Here is a 23,054-nt window from a genome sequence, read left to right on the forward strand (position 1 = left end):
TATGAGAACAGAATAACTCAGAAACAAAAAATCAGTATACACAATGTATTCCTTAAATGATGGGAAAAGGAACTTTGGGAGTGTGGACTTATACTCTGTTTCCAAGCAATACAATTTCTTCCTACTCTCAGCAGTGGACAAGTCTTCAATTCTGACCCCTTGACAATAAACACTCTGTTTATAGTAGGTATTGATCATCCCTCAACAAAACGTATTTTGATACAGTGGCGAGAAAATGTTTGTGAACTCCTTAGGCTTTTCACATATTTCAAACCTAAAATGTTATTAGATCTTTATCTAAGCATTAATACTAGATAATAACCTGATAAAACAAATGACGCAAAAACATGATACCTTTTCAACATTTATTCAGCCACAAGTGATTCAACATTCAATATCCATGTGTGAACAAATATGTGAACCTTTACATTCAGTAAAGCCCCCCTTGAGCAGCAATGATTTCAACTAAGCGTTTCTTGTAACTGCTGGTCAGTCTCTCACATCAGTTTTGAGGAATTTTGGACCCTTCCTTCATACAGAACTGCTTCAACTCAATGACATTTGAGTGGTTTCTTGCACGTACAGATCGCTTCAGGTCCTGCCACAACATTTCGATGGGTTTTAGATCCGAACTTTGACTAGGCCATTCTAAAACATGGAATTTATTCTTCTGCGGCCATTCTTTTGTAAATCTACTTGTATGTTTAGGATCATTGTCTTGCTGCATGACCCACTTTCGCTTCAGCATCAAGCTCATGGACGGATGGACTGACATTTTCCTCCAGAATTTTCTGATACAATGCAGAATTCATGGTTGTGTCAATGATGGCAAGTTGTCCAAGTCCTGAGGCAAACCATCACAATCCCACCAACATGCTTAACGGTTGGGATTAGGGTCTTCTGTTTAGTTTTCGCTAAACATAACGTTTCTCATTGAGGCCAATAAGTTCTAACTTTGACTCATTTTGAACATTGTTCCAGAAGTCTTGTAGATCATCTATGTGCTCTTTGGCGTACTTCAGACAGGCAGCAATGTTCTTTTTAAGAGAGCAGTGGTTTCCTCCTGACTATCCTTCCTTGGACACCATTCTTGTTCGGTCTTTTTTTTCCAGAGATTTTGGCAAGACAACCGCTCCTGGGTAGAGTGGTTTTGAACTTTCTCCATTTGTAGAACCTTGGCGATCTACCTAGTCATTTAAACACCTGACTGTAATTATCCCATTTAATTTAGCTGATAAAACCAGGGTTTCACTTACATTTGCACATACCCTGACTCTTAATTACTCATTGTTTGTCTAATTCATACATCATTTTGTATAAAAAGGCATGGAATTGGTTAATATAAACCCTATTGGATATTTAAGAATAGACTGGTTTTGATCCAAGAAAGTAAATGGAAAAACTATGGAATTTCTGTAATCTTTGCTGTTTTGCACAAAAAAATTCATCTAATGATCTCATAAGGAGAAAAATAAATTCTTTCTTGGCCCAAATATTGGGAATCGGATAACCCCCTGGATCAACATCCTTCCCATGTTTACTTATTTGGTATATCCCAGTTTACCTATCCCTTCTAAAAAGATGCCCAATCTTTTTTTGGAGATATCTATTGTATCTGCCACCACAGTCTCCAGGGTTAATGAATTCCACATTTTAACTGCCCTTACTGTAAAGAACCCTTTCCTTTGTTGATAGTGAAATCTCCTTTCCTCCAACCATAAGGGATGACCCAGTGTTGCTTGTACTGCCCTTAGGACGAATATTTATTTTGAAAGCCTTGTATTGTCCCTGAATATGGGGCCTATGCACTAAGCTCCGATAGAAAAAAATCGCCAAGGTTTATTAATCGCCATTTTTGATAGTGTTGCTATCATGGTATGCAACAAACCCTGAATACTAGCGATAGCAAGATTTGGGGAAATGGCAAGTAGTCGGCGACGTTACGATATGATGCCTGCTTTTCCTTTTCCATTTCCTCCCCAACCTGTTTATTTAGCCACATTGGTTTAGACTTATTTATATTATATTTATTATCCAAGGGTATACACTGGCTAGTGTGCTTTTCCAACAATGCTTTAAAGATTGCCCATTTATCTTCCACATTTTTCCCTGCAAAAACATCATCCCAATTTATTCCTTGTAGATTAGTCATCAGCTAATTAAATTGAGGTTGAAAGTAGATTGGTACTTTTTTACTGGTAGCTGTCCCACCAAATAGCTCAGGAGTCTCCTTGAGAAAGCGCTGTTGAGCATGAAATGCGTGGGAGGAGAGTTTTCCCTGTTCTGTCCCTAGTATGTCTTTTGTTTTTTAATATGTAACCCATTAAAAATGTATTTTCATAATACTTGGTGAGCTGTTTGGTGGGACAGCTACCCAGTAAAAAAGCACCAATCTACTTACATCTACTATGTGATTTCTCGATTGGAGTGGCGCGTCAACAGTTTATGCAGGCACCGGCATGAGACACGCATCATCCGGTTTCAGAGGGGAAGGTGTTTTGAATTCCAGCAGCAGCTCGTACAACCGCAACGCAATCACCGGAGAGGCTCCGATACACCGGAAGTGTATGCGTCAGTACCTGAGGAGACGACATGAGATTCCAAGCTGCAATGACGCCAATCCGGGAGCAAACTGAGACGGAGGTAGGACACTTATGCGGTTTAGGGGGCTTCAGAGGTAAATAATACTTTTCCTTTGTCGTGCATATACCCACACCGGTTGTCCAATCACGCCCCGTGATCAAGCATTCCTTTCCAGTCCCCAATTTATAACCGTCGTGTGAATAACGGACCAAGCAGTATATCTGCATAACAAACTGCTGACTTTACCCAGACTGTATTATATTGTAACATACTTTGCATCATCAATACAATAGTGGATAATACAAATCCAGTATATGTTTATAGGCAAATCTTAGAGCCAAGTGTGATCAGTATCCATTTGTTCTCAGCTAATTAAAATCTGCCTTTCTAAAGTTTAAGGTCTTTTTTTGAACCCAAGTAATATGTTTTTGATCATTTATTTCAAATGAGACCATGTAATGATCACTGTTACCCAAATGTTTCTGTACTTGAATATTTGTTATTACTTCTACATTGTTCAATATTACCAAATCTAGTATTGACTCTTTCCTGGTTGGTTCCTCAATAATTTTGGTTATGTAATTGTCTTTAAGCACCCCCAAAAACCTGTTTCCTTTAGTTGTAATGCTAATCTCATTGCCCCAGTCTATGTCTGGATAATTAAAATAACCCATTATGCCAAAATGACGTAGTTTTGATGCCTTCTCCATTTGCAAATTTTTTTTGACTTCCTCAATCTCACAGATATTTGGTGGTTTATCGCATATCCCACAAACGTTTTCTTTGTACTTATACCTCCACTGATCATTTCTATCCACAAGGTCTCTACATTTTCATCAATCCCTTCATAAACATCTTCTCTAAATCTGGTTTAACATATAAACATACTCTGCCTCCTCTTCTATTTGGTCGATCCTTTCTAAAAAGGGAATAACCCTCTAAATTAACTGCACAGTCATAAATTTCATCCCACCATGTTTCAGTAATGCCTACAGTATGATATCATACTGCTCCCTTGTAGCTATTAATTCAAGCTCACCCATATTATCTGTCAGGCTTCTTGCATTAGCAAGCATGCATTAAAGGTTTTTTCCAGTCTGTAATATAATATATCTGCTCCTTCCTTTCCACTCCAATTGGGTTTATCTATAGGTTTTCGAGTGTTATCTGTATTTAATACGTGTGTATCCCTGCTTGCCAATCTCCCACTTCTACCTCCATGAACCCCTTGCTATTTCCCCATACCATCTATTCTATTTAGTTTGTCATCTGTTTCTTGTCCCTCCGCCCTCCATCCTTGTTTAAAATCTCCTTCAACCGTTTTAACACTCTCCCTTAGCACAGAAGATCCCTCTTCCCTGAGGTGCAATCCACCCCTATCATAAAGATAGCACCTCTCAGAAAAGGAGTCCAAGGGCTCTTAAAAAAAAAAAAAAAAAAAAAAAAAAAACACCCTCCTTCCTACATGTGACAGGAGGCGGTAACCAGGCTATACAATAAAGGTTTAAGGCCATTTGGTTACCCCTGAATCCGTGGGGTCCCTGGCAGCTACCTAGCACCATAAACCAGGGACCAGGGATTATACATGTGAAAAATAAAGTGACCCCTGCTTTTCTCTGTTTTCATGTTCCCTTGGTAATAGAACTGTGAGACTTCTTATGTGTAAGTTGTAGGTGGGATATTTGGGTAGAAATTAAATTATTTTGTTTGCAGGAGCTCGGGGGCCGAAGTTACCGGTAGTCCTTTAATTCTCTCCAGCGAACAGGCATGATTTGCCAGTACGCGGGGTGAATTACACTGGGGCAACCCAGTGTTCCCCATACGCCTGATTTTCGAGCCCAAATATCCCTAACCCATTTCCCTTATGAAAATAAGGTTCCCCAAAGTCCATACTTCATTTAAGTGTTCTTTGCAATATTTTATACATTTGATATAACACTCTATACAGTCATCGGCATAGACGCCGACATGACTGTATAGAGTCCGTAGTTCAAAGAGGAGACGGGATGTTGTGAGGTGTCGGGGGTGCTAAGTGACCGGGCGGAGTACAGGGTCCGGGAACCAGTGACCCCCTGCGGGGAGGACCCTCAGTGGAGCCTGCCAAGTAGGTGGCAATGGGTTGACTGGGGGAAGCGGCAGAATGTCGGCGCGTTTCCCATTGGTCAATTCGTATGTCTCGCTCATGGGGCATCCCGAGCCGGCTCAGCACGCCCCCTCCTCTGACGTCAGCCAAAGGACGAGCCCCTATTCCTATTGGCTGGCGGGGAGGAATTCTCACGTTATGATCCTCCTTCCTCCATGCTGAAGATAGCTTAGTGGAGGGTATGTAAGGAGAAGCCCCAGTCAGAGAACCAGACCATCCAGTGACTTGAGTCGATGAAGCTACGGTGGGCTTTTCAAAGTTGCTCGGTTGCAAATAGCAGAGCAGCAGGCTTCGTTTTGAAGCTTGGAAAGTCTGTCACGGGAGACCAGGACTAATACCAGGGATCAATATCGCCAGACAGAATACAAGAGATTATAAAATGTATTTATTGGAAAAGTATATCCACAACTATACAAAACACACAAACAAACATCAAACATACCCAATTGGGGAATACCCTGCATATCTAGTTGCAGGGACCGTTTGAAGAGATTTCCCGTTCTCTGTTCTGGCCCCGTACGTACAGGACTGTTTTTCATGCCTGAGACAGCACTGGAGTGGACACTGCAGTTTCTCCCTGTCACAGCACACCTCTAAGGCTGGGGCCAGCGTGGGGAGAAGCGCGCTCACCCTTACGAGGCATGACGTCAGCGTCTTCCTGAGCAGGAGCGATTCGCTGCCTGCTCACTGCGTGCTCGAGCGAGGGGGGGGGCGTGCCACAGAAGGGTTGGGGGGCGTCAGCCTGGAGTGGGGTGTGACGTCACATCCGCAGCTCCATTTGATTGGTTGTTGAGACTGCTGTGCTCTCATTGGCTTTTACCTGGTCACTTGACGCGCCAGAGCGCCGGGAAAACAAATTTCTTTGTCTATCCGAGCACCGCTCCTACCCGCGCAGCAAGCGGCACTTTGGACGCTTGCATCAATAAAAAGGTATTTAAACGCGCCGAGCGTGAGCGCACACGCACGCACATATCTCCTCACCCTGGACGCAGCTTAAGGCTGGGGCCACGGTGCCTTCGCCCGTGAGGAGGCGTGCGCAGCCATGACGTCACCCGCTTGAAGCGGGTGCGTTTTTCGGCCACGGTACGCGCGCCATCCATGGGCGTGTGTAGGGGCATGCCAGTGACGTCACAGAGCTGGTTCGCCCTCATTGGTCGAACCGCTCATGTGACCGGCCTGTCGCACCAAGAAATCAGTTTTAACTGATTTCTGGCGCAACGCGCGCCCCGTCCCGCACTCACGCAAACACTGCCTTAAGGCAGTCTGTTTGGTCTGCGGTACCATGGCCCCAGCCTCTCTCTCTGCAGGTTGTCTGCGGGGGTCTCCCTCCCCACCTTTCTATACACTTAAAACATAATATTGCAACACTCAGGGCCAGGTGCTGCCTACATGCCCAAGCCCTGAATGGTGGGTAGAACTGCAACATAACATTTGCAACATAACAAGGATACAGGAAAAGGTCACAGACCGATTTGCAACAATTCTCCTGCAAACATATTAACCCCTGATTCCTGAGGTGCTGGAACCAAGCAAAGACATACATATAAACATAACATATACAGGCATACCCCGCTTTAAGTACACTCACTTTAAGTACACTCGCGAGTAAGTACATATCCCCCAATAGGCAAACGGCAGCTCACGCATGCGCCTGTCATCACGTCCTGAACAGCAATACCGGCTCCCTACCTGTACCGAAGCTGTGCGCAAGTGGGGAGACTATAGAGCCTGTTACAAATGCGTTATTTACATCAGTTATGCACGTATATGACGATTGCAGTACAGTACATGCATCGATAAGTGGGGAAAAGGTAGTGCTTCACTTTAAGTACATTTTCGCTTTACATACATGCTCCGGTCCCATTGCGTACGTTAATGTGGGGTATGCCTATAATACAATTCCAATGTATTACTGACAGGTAAGGGTAATGGCAGACTCAACCTTTATTAACAGCAGCCATATTTACCCTACCATCACACCTCATCAGTTTGAATCAGGAACCGCTTATCATAGTCAGGATCTGCTAGGATTGAGAGCTGAGAAGGCACTCTCACACTCTGGTGACCAAGTTACCGTGCGAGGGAGCCTCTTTTTAGTCAGGTCAGTCAAGGGTTTGGTCACAGCACTGTAATTGGGTACAAATTTGTGAGGATTCGCCATCCTGGCGGTCGCAGACCTTCTCCTCACCCCAACAAGCTTTCCGTGACGGATACCCAGGATGCGCCCAGGTTTCATGGTCTCAGTACGCGCGCGCAGACCTTGCGCACTCTATTCAACCGCCCGCTGATTCCGACCCCGCCCCCATCACTGTCACACGGCATGGACATTCGGCCAGCCTCCCTGCTGACGCGCAAGTCAGGCCCGCCCCGACTTCCGTGACGCGCGCGGGTCGGTGCGCAACTGGTCCCGCCCACTCTTGTCCCAGGAATCGGCGTGGGAGTGACGTGCGCTCTAAATGCCACCCCCTGGCCTCCGTGACGCGCGCGGGACGGCGCGCAAGCAGTTCCACCCTCAACCCCGATTAGGCTGCATCAAAGGGCATGCCTGCGTGCACCAGCAGCCAATCGATTCTCACTTCCTGGTTCCGCCCTGGCTGATTATTGGAGGCTCCTCCTATTTATACCCTGAGTCTACAACCAGTCTTTTCTGAGCATAGTTATTGTGACGCCCTGCCTTGCCACATCCATGTTCCTGAACCCTTGCCTTGTATGCCGATTAACCCCTTGTTGTCTGAACCCTGCTAGCTCCTTGGACTCCACTTCTCATCACTCCTGATCCGGCTTGTACGACTATTCTCCGGTCTCCAGTCCTGACCTTGGCTAAGTGCTCCAACGATCCGACATTCTCCAATCCTGAACCTGGCTACGAACTACGACGATCCGAAACTCTCCACTCCTGAACTTGGCAAGTACCTTAACCATTCTCCAATCTATAACCCTGACCTGGCTTGAACGACTACTCTACATTCTAGGCGCGCCCGCGTGGCTGTGTGTCGGCGTAATCCAATCCCCTACCTCAGCACCGCGGTCGTGCTTCGTTTGTGGTGAGCTACGCGTTACAAAATTTGCGGTAATACCCGGCGGTCCCCAAAAAAGCTTGGGAATTAGTCACCCCACAATGGATTCCACCTTGGCGGACTCAGGTTTGAGATGCCCCTCGCCTACTCTGTGCCACAGATATACAACCTCTGCCATCCCTATCTGGCACTTTGCCGGCTTTAACGTTAGTCCGGCCTCCTGGATACGGACTAAGACTGACGCTACATGAGTAAGATGGTCAGCCCAGGAATTATTAAAGACATCTAAGTACACCCTAGCATACCCTTGCATTCCGTCTAGCAGGCGGTTGACCAGACGCTGGAAGGTAGCCGGTGCATTCTTCATCCCAAATGGCATGACGGAAAACTCATACAAGCCACTTGGGGTGTGTGGACGGACGTTCACAGAGGTACGCAATTAGGAGGCTTTATAACGTGAAATTATAATAGGCTTTATTGTGCCTGTTCCTTTTCATCAGGAAAATTATCCAAACACAGGGGGGCGGAACAAAGCTTCCATTCACTTGGGAGTAATTCTAGTGAAAACACTATGCAACCAATTCACATCTCCATAGTCAAGCATTTCTCCCCAGCCCCAAACATAGCATGAAAATAAGCAGATACAGTATAAGCAGTCTCTTAATAATGAAAGTCTTATCTGTTTATCAGCTGTAGAGTAAGCTTCTCTGCTCTCCTGGAACCGCACGGAGCGTGCAAAGAAAATCAGCATCCAGGTTTAGAAGTCTTATTTGGGCCTTGTGTCTTGAAAGCAGCTCTGCTAACTTTGGCAGAGCTCAAAACAAGTGTGTCTCCAAGTTCAGCTCAGGTGTCAGCTAAAGAGTTCTCACTTCCTGTTTGAACAGACAGGCTTTTGTAAGCCATCTCAATCAGGCAGGTGGTGTTTAGTAATTAACTACCAGAAGTTAACCACCACACTGCTAGATTAAAGGCACATTACTGAACAGGGATAAGTCCCCTGTTACAGGGTGATGAAGACTTCTCCCGCGCCTCCTGGTCAATGGGATCTGACAGAATCCCACGGCTCAGATCCATGGTGGTCAGATACCTTGCCCTGGCGAGCTCGTCTAACAGCTCATCCATCCGTGGCATGGGAGGGATAGGCATCCGACACTGTCTGGACATTTAACTGCTGGTAGGCTACACAGAACCGGGTGGTTCCATCCTTTATGGGAACAAGGACCACTGGCGAGTCCCAGGGACTCTGTGACCTGGAGATCACTCCCATCTCCTAAAGCTGTCTCACATATTAATCTGGTTTGTAACTGTTACTTACGCCTATAATATACATTATCTTTAACTGTGCATGCAATGTGTTGTATATAATGTATACCCTGTTCACTTATGTAACTGTATTTGTATCCATGTATCATTTGTCAACTCTATGCCCAGGACATACTTGAAAACGAGAGGTAACTCAATGTATTACTTCCTGGTAAAACATGTTATAAATAAATACATCTCCAACATCTCCTCAATCTCCTTCTCCATGCTCTGCTTTACCTCCACATACACTCGGTAGGCGAACATATGAAGGGGCCTCTGATCTCCAGTATTGACCGGTTGATCAGTGAGGTGAGTCCGTCCCGGCTTGTCTGTGAACAGACTCCCATATCTACCTAACAACTCTCATGCCTGCTTCCATTGGGAAGCCGCGAGCTGGGACCCCATCCCCATGTCCTCTACAGAGCCTCCCCTAGGAGATCGTACAGAGCTCTGCTTGCCGCATCTCCCCATGGTGGGCTACACACCGCCAATCGCATGATATTCTTTTAACATGTTGATGTGGTAACTCTGATCTCTACCTAACTCCTGATCCAGAGCCACCACGTAATTTGACTTGTTCACCCTCCGGATTTCCAGATACAGGCCGACCAGGCAGCTAGGTGTTTGTTCTGGCGAGTTGGCTTCAGAACAAGAACCTGCTGACCCGGGATAAACTCTCTATTACGGGCATTTCTATCATACCAGCGCTTCGGCCTTGTCTGAGCACCCTTGAGGTTAGCCTGCGCTAAGCCCATCAGATCTGCCAACCGATCTCGGAGCTCCACCACATACTGGAGCACCTTCACATCCGTTGTGGGGGTCTACCCCTCCCATCCCTCCCGAAACAAGTTGAGCGGTCCACGGACCCGGCACCCATATAGAAGCTCGACGGGTGAGAAACCGGTAGACCCTGTGGCACCTCCCTGTATGCGAACAGTAAGTGCTGCAGGTGTGCTTCCCAGTCCCCTCCTTCGGCCTCCACAAATGCCCGCAGTATCTGCTTCAGTGTGCCATTGAATCGCTCACACAGTCCGTTGGTTTGAGGGTGATAGGGGGGTTGTGCCTCCGCACAGGTCACCCCGCACGCAGCCCAGAGACTTTGACCAGGGAGCACAGTTCATGAGTGAGCTGCTTCAGTCAGGATCTCACTAGGAAAACCTACCCTAGTAAAAAATATTTATCAGTGCCTCAGCCACCTTCCGGGTGTCAATTGAGGAAAGAGCTACCACCTCCTTGCAACTGGTCACAGAGACCACGACGTTAAAATATATCTTTTCCCTGACCTTCTGGGAATCATCAGAAGCCCTATGATGTCTACCGCTACCCGCTGAAATGGTTCCCCTATCACCGGTAGTGGCTTCAGGGGGGCCTTCGCCCAATCGTCTTGCCTCCTCACTCTCTGGCAGGTCATCACAGGTACGGCAGAACGTCGATGCCTCCCGAGATATCCCCGGCCATTAGAAAGTCTGGGTCAGCCTGGCTCTCGTACGGGTAACCCTGATTCCCTGCCAGCGGGATCGCATGCGCTAAGTGCAACAACTGTGCGCGGTACTTAGTAGGTACAACCAACTGACATTTGGCTGTCCATGGTCTGTCCTGAGCTGACAGGGCTTCTTCCCGGTATAAGAGTCCACTGTGCCACAGAATCCACTTGCATCCAGACTCGGAGAACGGATCTGCAACACGCTGCCTCATGCCTTCCAAGCTCGGGTCCGTCCGTACGGCATCCCGTAATGTCTGGCTCTGCTCCGGCCCACTGGCCCTAGTCACACAGTCAGGGATATCAGTATGAGTCAAGGCAGGCTCTGCTCGACTTCACGTCAACCTTCTCCGAAATGTCCACGACTGGGGTTCCAAGGCCTGGGAAGTGATGGGTTCAGGATTGGGACACTGAATCGCAGCCGAGTCTGGGACGGGAGCCCAGCGACTCTGGCTCCGAGTCACCGCAGCTATGGCATCTTCATCCTCGTAGCTGCATCAGAGTCGACCCAAGTCATTGCCCAACAGTAAAGCAGCATCTAAGCCCACTGTACACTCCCAAGTTCAGCCACCCCTGCTAGTTCACACTACAACAGGGGTGCGTAAAGTTCCTGAGCTGCACCCCCCCCCCCCTGCCTGGCAGCCCCAGTGCTCACGCCCCCCCCCCCCCTCTCCTAGGATCCAGCATCAAATGACGCCGCGGGTCACGTGACCTTGCAGCGTATTTGACACGCATTGCCATGACGACGCATCACGACCCCACGTTGCCATGACGACGCGTCGCTGAAGAGCCAACAGAGAGCAGGTAAGGGAGTTAACAGAGGCCTTACGCCTCCCCCGGCATTTCATTTAAATGCCTTGGAAAGAGTGCAGGGCCTATGTAACTGCCGAGCCCCCCCCCCCCCCCCCTGAAAATATTGCACCCCTCCTCCCCAGTTTGTGCACCCCTGCACTAGTATACACCGCACAGCACTTCCCTTCCGGATCTAACTCCACACTTAATACAAAACAGCACTTGAAATCAAACAGTAATCCAGTCACACAGATCAGGACACATGCTCTACAAATAGGTCCTCACTGCACATCCTCCAAGAAGACCAGAAATCTGGAAGTAAAAATGAAAGGAATTACCATGACTTAAGCATTAAACCACGTAGCCATATGCGATGAACATCATGACCGCTGGGCCCAGGCTCCCCCCTCCCTCTTCTTCCTCACCTTTACCTTGTGACGGGGGAGTAGTTCGGCTGGCGGCAAGAGATTTAGGAACACGCTGAGGGACAGGAAATCATTCTGCGCCCCTCACTGAGTTTTCACACCCTCCCTACCTTTTCTGTTGTGCTCTCTAAAAATAAATATATACAGCAGAGACTGCGACTATTGTAACACAAACCAGTGGCAATCGCCAAAAAGACCCAGGTACATGCTGGACACATGCCTTAAACTCACCCCGGCATTTCTGCATTGATTAATGGGCCATCAGATTAACAGCGGGGGTCCCTGCCAGTCTCATTCAAACTGAATGGGACTGTCAGGGATCCCTGCTGTGTTAATCCTATGGGTCATTAGTCAATGCAGAAATGCCTTAAACTAGCCTCAAACTAGCCCAGAACATACCCAGCATGTAACCGGGCTAGTTTAAGGCAAGCTTTAGAATAGTCGTGGTCTCGTCATATATATATATATATATATATATATATATATATATATATATATATATATATATATATATAAAATGTAGCGCCAAAGTAAAAATAGTGATATACTAAATAGTGACTAAAGTGTTAATTAATCTAAATAAACTGTGCTGTGTAAAAATGCAGGTGTGTCTAATTCTAAAAAATACATACATTATCAACAAAAATATATAACACAATACACCACAAATTATATCAATAATGTAAAAAGTGCAAAAAGAAATGAAAATAAAAAGGAAAAAAGTCCAACCAGTCCTTTTTAGATCAATCCATGAAAAGTTGTAGATAATTGATGCTGGTGTGGGGGTCTCCGGCTGCTCTCAATTGGATAAACCACATCCAAAATACCGGATGGTGGTGAATTATTCACACAATGCTTTAATTGAATTTTACTCTTGTGAGTATTTAATATTAAATCAACAGTATTACGCTATGGGGCGTGCGCTCTCTCTTTTTTATTTATATATATATATATATATATATATATATATATATATATATATATATATATAATAAAAGGTTCAATAGATTCATATTGAGGTGTTCATTGGGGCGTTATGTTGCCTCTGCCAAGGCAGCTGTTTGGGGGGTCAGTGTGAGGTAACCTTGCCAGACGGGGCTGACCGATACTGTAATGCCTGGTGGTGGCATTAATTGGCAAGTTCGCCAGGCTCATTGTGCTTTTGGTACCTAGACCCATCTCGCAGCCGACGATGAGCCAGCTGAGCAGCTGGGACTGTGTAGTGTCCGGCTTGTGGTGTTTGCGGGCCGTGGTTTGAGCACCCTTGGCCTTACCAGTGGGTGGAGCACTGTGGCAGGGTTAGCACTCCTGTTTTTCTGTATTTTAATAAAAGCTGTGGCTATTGTTCCTCCGGACCATTGTGTGTGCACTTTATCTTCGGATATGTTTCGGGGGGGAGGAGCTGGGGGAGCAATATCGCAGGCTCTAAGGTCATGTACACTGCATGTAATACAGACGCTAACCACCTTCCTCTAAGCCGCAGGGGTGCGCAAACTTTTCAGTTCGCCCCCCCTTCCTCCTCCCCACCTGCTCTCGGGCTTCAGCAGCATCATAAGATGTCATGTTGCCAGGGCAACGCATTGCCATTTGACCCCGCAGCGTCATTTGATGCCGCATTGTCATGGCGATACGTTGCCAAACAGCCGGCTGTGAGCAGGAAAGAGACGTTACAGAGGCCTCACGCCTCCCACGGCATTTCATTTAAATGCCTTGGGGAAGAGCGCGGGACCTCCCTAGAAAATCCCGCGCCCCCCAGTTTGCGCACCCTTGCTTTAAGGTCATGTATACTGCATGTAATGCAGAAGCTAACCACCATTCCCTTCACTACTTGAGGGGTGTGTGCGATATATTGCAGCCAAATGCATTTCTGGCCTCTCAAGCCCACGAGGGGCTATTTAGACAGACGTTTAGTTTGAGAAGATAACTATTTTAGAATTATATAACCACAAAGAAGGCTTCACACGGAGCACGGGAATGATGTGTTTGTTAGGTTTGGCCTACTCCATATGCTAATGCCTCAACTGCCCGTGGTAGTAAAGTCTTAGCAGATGCCATGTGGGCCTAGGTCCAACGTGAGTTAGTGATCAGTCTAACAGTTTAAATGGAGGTGATTGTCTATGATTATTTTTAATAGAACTTCTATTAGATTATTCTTGAAACATTAACATCCATATTTACTAAGCAGTGCTATTCCATATTACCCCTACAAGACAATTTGGCTGCATATTGCAGCCCATTTACCTGACTAGGCTGAAAGGTGTCTTGTGGAATAGCTCCACCTACAAAATATGGGCCTCAATGTTTCCATGGTAATTGAATAATTGGAGGTGTTTTTACAATGTTTATCTAAGCTCTTTTGTTATAGGTGAGAGAATGTTGTTTCCAGGTGGCAGCACAGGAAATAGAGGTAAGAGGGAGAACTCAGCCAATGAGTCGCACTGCTGGCTCCCTGAGCCTCCCACTGTCCTATCAGAGCAGCCTCTCTCCTGATGGGGAGGAGCAACAGGAACTGCAGAAGGGAGGCAGGATGTGCTAGGATGAGTGTGTGTATCAGTGTGTATATTTGTGTGTTAAAGTGAGTGACTGTGTAAGCGTGTAAGGGCACTGAGTGTGTAGAGGGGTTTGTGGAACTGAAAATGTGCCACTAAAATGCAAACTGCTTTGCTCGTGCCACTGCCATGGTAGTGAATGGTGGTAACGCGAGAGAAGGTACATCTGTATTTTAGTGAATCTAGCCGAGTGGCACCTCTACGGCCTTGGGTTGGGAGGTATACAATACATTTCAAATGAACTTATACAGTATATAGATGTGTAAAATAAGGCGTTCATTTTACATTACAGAGCATTCAATCTTTTTTTTTTAGGATGTTCTTGTATAGCGGTGCTAGTTTTACGTAGCTCTTTACAGAGACATTTTGCAGGCACAGGTCCCTGCCCCGTGGAGCTTACAATCTATGTATTTGGTGCCTGAGGCACAGGGAGATAAAGTGACTTGCCCAAGGTCGCAAGGAGCCGACACCGGGAATTGAACCAGGCTCCCCTGCTGCAAACTCGGTGTTACTCACTGAGCCGCTCCTCCTTCCAATCTTACCGCAAAATGCTTTTTTGTAATGTAGTGTAGCTCTTGCTTCTTTTTCAAACTTTGCTTCTAATTGTTGACAAAGCATCAGAATGAATTGGAGTATTGATAACCTTAGTCTTTGCAAAACTCTGCTTTAAACCCCCATCAAGGTCTGTCATTTAATTCAATGTAACAGAGTCACTGTAACTACTATCATGCCAGTTAAGGCAGGAGGGCGCAATCTTTTTCCCCTGCGCCCCCCCCTGCTGGCCTTCCCCCTCTCCTCACTCCCCCCCCCCCCATTACCTTGATTCAGACGTCCTCGCGACACTTCACCAGGAGCGTCTGAATCAAGGTAAGTAAGGATAACTCTGTAAACCCCGCGCCCCCCGCAGCGAATCTCGCGCCCCCCACTTTGCACACCGCTGAGTTAAGGCCCTTATAAGTGGAATTACTGCCAAATAACATAACATTAGGCTATTTGGGTCTGCAGTCTGGGCAGTGCACACAATAGTACAGTGTCGCAGTCACAAGTTAGTGCCCCATACCCAGCAACTTACAGGGGCAGCCCAGTAGTAGAATCAAATTGAACTAAAGGCAGACATGTTTAATGAGGTAAATGTAGGTGATTTTAAAAAAAAAAGTTGTTAAACAAGTGTATTTTAATTTTTTTTTCTATGCTTCAACGGATAGCAAATGTTTTGAATACTTTTTACAAACTTCCCCTAAAAGCTCTTTTTTTTTTTTAGGTTATCCTGCGAAGTCTGTGGCAACTGACAATCAGATGTCTCGTAAGCAACCCTAGTAATTACAGACCAACATATCCAACAAGTTCAGGCTGTGACACAAGTGGACGAAGAGACGAAAGAAATACAAACTGAATGTCCAGATTAAATAAACAAGATGCCATTGGTTTAGCTAGAAAGGCTTGATGGTACGTCTGAGCTGAGCAGCCGAGTGCTGTGCCCCTGTCCAGGCAGTGAGAAGGGCAACTGCTATGAATGGCTCCTCTCCATTCCCCAGTTTAATATGACGGTGGAATATTTTTTTAGGTCCACGCCTGCAGTTTTATTTCCGCAACCATGCGCATTTAGATCAAATGTTTCTTTGCCGTGTGTGCTTGCCAAAGTAAACAGGGAGCCCGGCACTTGGCAGCGCAGCTATAGGGCACCGTTACATAAGCTTACGTATGTGGAACACCATTTCTCAGCTGCCTGCTCACCGCCACGGAAAGTTGCTGACATTCTGTGTGCAAAGAAGTCAGAACCTGAACAACCTCAGCAAATCACTTTTGTAGTTCGATTTGTGTTTACAAGGGGTTTGGATTTTCTGATGACAACCAAAATTCCTAGAGTACATGAAGAATAAAGAACTCGGGAGATAGAAGTACTTATATCTCAACTTTATCTCAAATTAAAAATGCAATGGAGTTTCATACATTACAAAAGGCCCGGCCAACCTAAAACTGCTCCTTATATACCATGCAGTATCCAAGCTCCAGATATTGATATTCTGAACAAACAATGTATGCATCGTTTAGTTTCCCCGACCATTTGGAAGACCGGCAAAACAGCATTATAAATAATAGTAAGGAAAAAAGAAAAAAAAGGAGTGTGAAGCCAACTGATCCATCAAAAACCCTTTTAGGTTCATCAGTCAAGCCTACTCAGTAGCTACCGAGTTGTGAAGGTAGAATCAGATTGCAAATACACACATTATTAAAGGGAAATGTGACAAGCCCTCTACTGACCAGAGAACACCACTGATTAATAATACTCCATAGTTTGTCCATATGCCTCCCACAGCCTGTTCCAAATTCCTTAACTACACCTCCTTACTCCACCCCTGTGTTTTCTATATCGCTGATGAACATGTTATACTCACGATAGGAATGCGCTCACAGGAACAGGTTTTTCTCAATGGAAACAAAAATGAAAAGCATGTCATAAAATCACTTCCCTACGTCGGTGACCTGTGAACGCTGCAGGCAATGATGGAGAGATACCAAAGCAGGCGATGACTTGTACAAAGGGAAACGTGTGAAATGGGCTCAAAACCTATATACATATACTATATAATGTGATCACTGCACAAGGGATCACAGGGCCACTATGCCAAGATGTCAAGGCACCCGTGTGTTGTGGGCATCCCTGCTCTCAAGTGGTTAATAAGGGTATCAATCACCATAGTTTAATATATTATAGATAATCATTTCCATTAATTCACGCTTGTTCTAAGAGGTCTTTATTTTAAGTACACTAACTCATTAAACTATGATGGTGACGTACAGGGCACCATTGCATGGAAACTCATTGAAGATAATACGAGTTCTCCCCCCCCCCCCACACCCCCCTACCCCCCACTCATCACTCACAGTTTGATGAATAACCCCTAATCACACTGTCTGTGCAAAAGAAAACGTAAGAACGACATACAGAAGAAAAAAATCCCCCATGCTTTCATTAGCCTAGAAATATGAGTGCTCTTCTAAATTTCTTAGGAAATTTTGATGCATGAAACAGTGAACACTAAAATGGAAAAATGTTTATCCTTTTCCAACATTAATACAAATGGAACATGATATAATTCATAGCGCAGCTTGCCAAAAGGACATGGGAAAAAAACTAAAGTTCTTTGCTAGAAGCCATTCCACTTAAGCCCTAATAAGTGCTGTCCGTATAATAAGTACTCTTCTCCCGTGGGCTAGTGTCATTACTGTGCATCTACAAAATAGTATAAAACACAGAAGACATGCCGCCATGTAATGCCTATTGTTAGAGACTCTTGGGGCCAATCCCAAAACCCTTCACACAAGCCACGGGGGAATCACATGGGAATGTAAAACCACAGGTGAACCACATATACATATATATATACATATACTGTAGTACCATCAACAGGTTCGTCCAGATCCTTGAGAGAATTGCTTGCTAGTGCTGCTTTATCCTCCATATGGCTGTAAGTGTATCCAGCACATTTAGATTACAAAACACAATAAATCGCACAAAGAAAAAAATCCACTGTGCTGGAAGAAGTCGCTATGTCAAGTGGCACTCGAAAAAGGGAGGGCAGAAAAGAAAGAAAAGTAGTGTTTGAGTGGACAGTACACGGGCGGAAATACATTTCAAGTAAGGAATTACTTTATGAATGAATTATTAAAGTAATGAATTATCAGAAAAATAACATACATCTATATACAAGGAATGGAAGGGCTCCGGCGCAACTGCGCATGACAAACTCCAAACAGCTCCCGGGTGAATTCAACAAAACTTTATTCGCACAAAAACACACTAGGGCTACACCACGATCTCCCCCTCTACGCGTTTCACCCTCTGGTATATGGCTTCGTCTCGGAGTGGGGAGACGTGGTATGAGCCTGAGATTATATCTTAAAAAAGCCCGCGAAAACTGGTAAAACTATTAACCCCTTCAAGGAAAAATTGCCCATAATGCAACAGCATAGTCAAACAGATGTATAAAGTGCATAAATTTCATACAAAAGCCTACATATTGTGATATATTAATAATATCTATATTAGGCTCTTCTTATTGCAAGGCAATAACTCAAAGGGTATCTAAAACTTGATTGCAACATTGCAAAGTAAAACTGCGCCCCTGATAGTAATATTTCATTAACAAAAGACAGCCTCAAACCCAATGAACTTAGTAAAAGTATAACAAGATACATTTCACATAAGTAATCATATATAAAGGCTAAATTAGGGCTGATACCTCAAGTCTTGATATAATTCCGGGGAAACAGCAAAGAAGGGGTGGAGGAAGGGAGGGGGAGTTGGGGGAGCGGTGGAGGGGTGGGGGGGAGTGAACATGGAGATATATTCCTTTTCATATTGATCTGCTTTGTCTTTGCATATTTTAAACTGTAAATTAGGATTATTTAGTTCACTTTATTATAGATGTTTTGTTATTCATCCTCCGCGTCTGTTCTCTTTCTCTTCCTTTCCCTCCTCCATGTTCACCCCCCCCTTTCTTGCCCCCCCTCCCCCTCCCTTCCTCCACCCCTTCTTTGCTGTTTCCCCTGAATTATATCAAGACTTAAGGTATCAGCCCTAATTTAGCTTTTATATATGATTACTTATGTGAAATGTATCTTGTTATACTTTTACTAAGTTCATTGGGTTTGAGGCTGTCTTTTGTTAATGAAATATTACTATCAGGGGCGCAGTTTTACTTTGCAATGTTGCAATCAAGTTTTAGATACCCTTTGAGTTATTGCCTTGCAATAAGAGGAGCCTAATATAGATATTATTAATATATCACAATATGTAGGCTTTTGTATGAAATTTATGCACTTTATACATCTGTTTGACTATGCTGTTGCATTATGGGCAATTTTTCCTCGAAGGGGAAGTTTTACCCGTTTTCGCTGGCTTTTTTTAAGATATAATCTCAGGCTCATACCACGTCTCCCCACTCCGAGACGAAGCCATATACCAGAGGGTGAAACGCGTAGAGGGGGAGATCGTGGTGTAGCCCTAGTGTGTTTTTGTGCGAATAAAGTTTTGTTGAATTCATCTGGGAGCTGTTTGGAGTTTGTCATGCGCAGTTGTGCCGGAGCCCCTCCATTCCTTGTATATTTACAGAAGGCTGCACGCGGAAGCTGATGAATAGAGGAGAGCAGGACCCAGACCGGAGTTGTTATATAGGTAAGGGTTATTTCATTTCCCTCCCACCCCGGTCATTCTAGTGGTCATAATAGCTCCCTCTTTCCCAGCCTAAATGACTATTTGACACCATAGGTGCCACTACTGACTACCGAAGCGCAGGACAGTTTTTTCTTTGGATTACATCTATATACAGTATGTGAGGTAAAACTAAATTACAAAAAGATATTTATCAAAAATATAATGTTGTCACGAAAGGTGCAAGTTAAGAAGTTGTAGGGTCTGTGTGCCCAGAACTTTAATTAAAAGTAACAACAACAACAACAACAACTTTGAAGCAGGTTTTTGTTGGAATGGCTGATATTCTGAGAAGTCATTGGCCATTAAAATGTAGCAGGATAGAAACAAACAAAAAAACTATGAATAAAAAAAGCCAAAACAACTGAGCAATATTTAACCAATAGTAACCATCACCGAGTTATGTCACTGCTGGGTCAGAACATTAAGTAATGATACCTATAGAATTACACCTATAGAATTATACTCTGATAAAGAACATCCACTTTTCCAAATCTATGCGAAAGCATTCAGCTAGTATGTTATGTAATACATATTTTATAGAATTTGTGATTTTATTGCAGAAAGCTTTTTTTTATAGCACTCTACCCAATCATACTTTACCACTTAAAAAGAAAAATGTTGTCCAAACTAGATTTTGTAGATGAGAAATCTCAAAAATGCACTGTTCAAGTGGCCTTCAAACATGTCTTTTAAAAACTCATACATTTCCAAAGTTACAAGCACCTGAAAGGCGTCTATTTGTCAAAAGTAAAATAAACTATTTCAAGGGAATGTTATTACTAGACTTCAGAAATGTAAAAATGTTGAGGCATCAGCATGTTCACACTGTGCTTTATTATTAAATCACAAATCATATTCCACGTGTTCAAAAACATTAGGATTGTAAATTTCACAGAATATAAAACTCAGTGGGGATTTAAAAAATAAAAAAAACCCACTGAATTATTAAAAGAAAAATTAAATCAACTGCCATATGTCTCCCTAAAATGTGTCCAAGTTCTCTAACAAACTTCCTTCTCTTTATCAATTATTGATTTGAGGTTGTGATACCACTAAATAGCCCAAACAGGAGTGTTTGTTTATATAGTGCAGGCTAGGGTGCGCGCCCGGCACTGCGCATGCACATGGCGTGTGTGTTTAGTTAATTTAGTGCACGCGGCTCTGATGTCACAGCGTCAGGCCGCGCTGTGATTGGCTCGCAGCGCGAAAATACAAATTTCTTGTATTTTCCCAGATCTGCCGTGCCACCGCTCACAGCCGTGCGCGCGCGCCTGAAGTATAGCAACTGCAGGGTCATACCCTGCAATTATCATTGACACGCACGGTAGTGCACACTCGCGCACTATATATTACAGCCCTTATTGATGAAATTATATTTACAGAGATTTCCGAACTTCGGTAATCTGTTCACTGAAAGATACAACAAATTCGAACACATCTCCAGGAACAATACAGCTACTATTGTGAACCACCACGTGTTAATCTATAAACAAAATAATTCATGATGCTCCCCACTTCCACTGCTCATTATCAATGGGAACACAGCTAGGAACATGGATGTGTTGGCGAGGGGTGAGGCCGCACTAGTATGGGCATGTGTGTGAAGGGGAGTGTCCCATGACACCGGAAGTCATAGCCCTGCTGGTAACCGGTTGTACCCATAAAGTCAGCTGGTTCCCTTCTTGCCAGGGAAAGAGGCAAGCTGTGGAAAGCGCCAGAAAGGGACAGAGAGCAGCAGTGAACAAAACAGAACGGCAGCCCATCACTACATGTGGTGATGCCCGCAGAATGTGTAGAGCATTATGAAATATTTGGTATCTTTTGACTTAAAAACGTTGATGTGCGTGAATACCCTGAAACAGAGTATTTCTCAACCATAAGGGGGTCCAAAACATTTGCTCTGTAAAATTCTCTCATTACAATGGGGAAAACAAAACACTGCCTCAATTATAGATTACACACACACACACAAACACACACAGAGACATATCCTTAACGGGTCAATCCCTCCTAGGACCAAAGTGTAGTGATGGCAGTGAAGTTCAGTGCGCTAAGTCGGGGCGATTCGCATCTTTTTCTTTTACCAGAATCAGACATCTACAAGCATTGTTAAATATTTGTCAAACTTTCATTTGTAAACATAGTGGACTCAGACGTGGGACAATTAAATTTCCTCTGGCTATTCCCTTTGTGTGATGTTACAGTGTGTTGAACAAGAGTTTTCAAGAGTTTCTCTGCTGAAGAACAGGGTGGGGACAAGGGGAAAGAAAACACTTGAATGACAAACGCTCCCCCATTCATGAGGCTCCAAAGAAAATGTGTGTAATATTCTAACAAACTAAAGCAGACAGATATTTGTGCTAAGAATAGTTACATTTGTTTAGGGAAACCAATCAGATTGTTACAATCTTTCCAAAGGGATGTTTTTTTTGGCAACAGGGATTGCAAACACATATGGTGATAAATACAGTTGAAAAAGTCTGGTGGATTCTAAGAGAAAATAATGTGAAGAATGCTAAAATAAATCACCCTTATACTGTGCACTGTGGGAATAGAAATTTGTCATGCACCTACTGTATTTATCAAAACATGCAGATCTGAGCTTTGTGGGGAACAAGATTTACAGAACTGCTCAACCACAACCACAGTAATATATTCATTTCCAAACCCTCACGATAGGAGTATAGGTTACGGTCTCTGGCATGGAGCAAAAACAAAGAATAAAGAAATACATGGGGGAAAAAAGTTCATTGCAGTGTTATGGCTCAAGAGAAGAAATAATAATAAGAAGAAGAAAAAGAAGACAGTTTGGGTCCAAGATTCATAGGTTTTCCCCCTTTTTATTTTCTTGGACAAAGGCGGCACTCGCATGGACTTCATCTGATTGAATACGTATTTATCCCTTTGTAATCAATGTTTCAGTCCTCTGTTTCGACTAGGGTTGCCAGGTGGCTTCTCCAAAAATACTGGACGTGAAAGGTGCGACGCGCTCGAGACAACCACACACCCCTCTATTTGCTCCATGCTGTTTCCTCTTCTCCTTGGCCCCATCTCCACGCTCCTGCCACCTCTCCTGATTGGCTGCATTACCCAGCAGCAGCCAATCAGGGTAGTGGAATCTGCCCAGCCCCCTAACAACAGCCCTGCTCTCTCCATGCTCAGGGAAATACTGCGGCCCCCCCAAGTCCGTCAGGTCTCTATGTCCAGAGAGGTAATACCGGACACATACATGTCCAATATTACCTCTAATTTTTTACTGGACACCTAGAAACCCCAGTTTGGACCTCTCTCAAGAAGGTGGACCCATGAAAAAGACAAACATACCATCCCAATGTCGAATTGGCGCCAAGCAGAGACATATGTATCTATACAGTAGATCTTTAATATCTATATCTAACTCGTCCATTCCCCTGTCCCAGCTGAGAATAAAACTCCAACATAAACAGAGCTGCTCCTGGGATGACTATCTGCCAGCGCAGGTCCACTGGCGAAAAGACGCCCACACTTGGCAATGCCACAATTTGGGGAGACCGCACAAATCT

General features: G+C 44.6%; 1 protein-coding gene and 1 long non-coding RNA gene across 5 annotated transcripts in view; one reads left to right on the top strand and one right to left on the bottom strand.

The window, feature by feature from the left end:
• Positions 1–23,054, bottom strand: part of HIVEP1 (HIVEP zinc finger 1) — a 278,338-nt gene that overhangs the window by 196,576 nt on the left and 58,708 nt on the right. The window lies entirely within an intron of this gene.
• Positions 19,387–23,054, top strand: part of LOC142488620 (uncharacterized) — a 12,844-nt gene continuing 9,176 nt past the window's right edge. The window contains exon 1 of the long non-coding RNA XR_012799537.1: positions 19,387–19,473. This is a non-coding gene — a long non-coding RNA (uncharacterized LOC142488620). The remainder of the gene's footprint in view (positions 19,474–23,054) is intronic.

Source organism: Ascaphus truei, chromosome 2 (genome assembly GCF_040206685.1).
Source record: "Ascaphus truei isolate aAscTru1 chromosome 2, aAscTru1.hap1, whole genome shotgun sequence".
In the NCBI taxonomy this organism is placed as follows: Eukaryota; Metazoa; Chordata; class Amphibia; order Anura; family Ascaphidae; genus Ascaphus; species Ascaphus truei.